Below are 1,422 nucleotides of genomic sequence, written 5' to 3' on the forward strand. Positions count from 1 at the left end.
CCCATGCCCCCACTCTGTATGCTCTTGCGCAACGGGAAGAGCGGCGCCGCCTTAAGGCGAATTTTCCGCGCGATAACCCGAGGTCGCTTCATGTGGAAGCGGCGTTACGTTGTGTCTCAGAGTACCAATCAGAGTACTTATTTAAAAAGAAAAATGTATGGCTAGGTTTCCAGCGAACTTAACGTTGAGTGGACGTAACACAATACATACACTCGTACCTTAAATTTTCTTACATACATTGGGTGCTTTCTATTTGTAGTGTGTTCGAAAATAAGTTTGGTTACTACCAGTAAAAACAGTATAGTTGGCAGCAGTGAAAATTACTGGCGCTGCGTTTTTTTTCTTCCAGCAGTAATACTAGTAACGGTCATGGTGTAAGGAAACAAGGTGTAGCGCGAAGGGAGATGCGCAGTGGATTTTCGTTCAACCAATCGGTAAATTTTGCCAAAATGTACGAAAACTGCCGAAGCCGGCCGAACGGGAGACACGAAAGCATGGGGGTGAAACTAGTATTAGGTAATAGGAAACAATATGGCGGCCGGGCCAGGCAATATTGGGAGTGCGCGCGCAGGCGCAGCTCAATGATTCAGCAAGATGCACAAACAACGAATAATCGAATCGCCATTTTTGCCGGTCGTGGCATCCACGAGTTCACAGAAAGAGATTACTAATGCACAAACAGTTCAAGAACAGGTCAACGAAGAATACAGCAATAGCAATGACAGGCACATTATACGAATGCCACTACTTTTGTTCCTCAATCACAACAACAGCAGCAGCAGCAAGCTCAGTAATCTCAGCAGCAACCTCCACGACAACGACGCCGACAAGACACTGTTTCAAGATATCCCGACCAAAGGTTATTCTGAATTCACAATTATTTTACAAACTCAGTGCAAATTAAATCCGTACACACTAATCGACGCAAATGCGTATGTTTAATAAAAATATAGAAACGCGATAAATCATGAAAAAAATTTTCAATACATTTTTATTATGTTATTTGATAAAATAGCATAATAAAATAGCATATTGAAAATTTTTAAATTAGATAAAATGGCCTTCGAACATTGTATCAATTCTGACATTTCATTTTTACATTTAGATTAGAGTAGTGTACAACGGCTTTAGTATGCACTGATAGCGTATTTCACTGGTTGCACTGGTGCGCACTCAGTACACATTAAGGCTGTTGTACACTATTCTAATCTAAATATAAAAATGAGATATTTCAATTGATAAAATGCCCAAAATTTATTTTATCAATAGCACAATAAAATGTATCGAATATTTCACGGTTTAATTCGTTTGTATATTTTTATTAAACGTATATCTTTACGTCGATTTTTGTATAACGGCGTTGAAGTGCACTGAGTGCGCACTAGTTCTGCCAATGAAACATGCTATTAGGGCCGAGTTTTT

General features: G+C 39.5%; 1 pseudogene; it reads left to right on the forward strand.

The window, feature by feature from the left end:
• The first annotated feature begins 594 nt into the window (after window positions 1–594).
• The window catches only part of LOC108764156 (putative nuclease HARBI1), a 6,045-nt pseudogene continuing 5,217 nt past the window's right edge, over window positions 595–1,422 (forward strand).

Source organism: Trachymyrmex cornetzi, unplaced genomic scaffold, assembly GCF_001594075.2.
Source record: "Trachymyrmex cornetzi isolate Tcor2-1 unplaced genomic scaffold, Tcor1.1 scaffold397, whole genome shotgun sequence".
Lineage (NCBI taxonomy): Eukaryota > Metazoa > Arthropoda > Insecta > Hymenoptera > Formicidae > Trachymyrmex > Trachymyrmex cornetzi.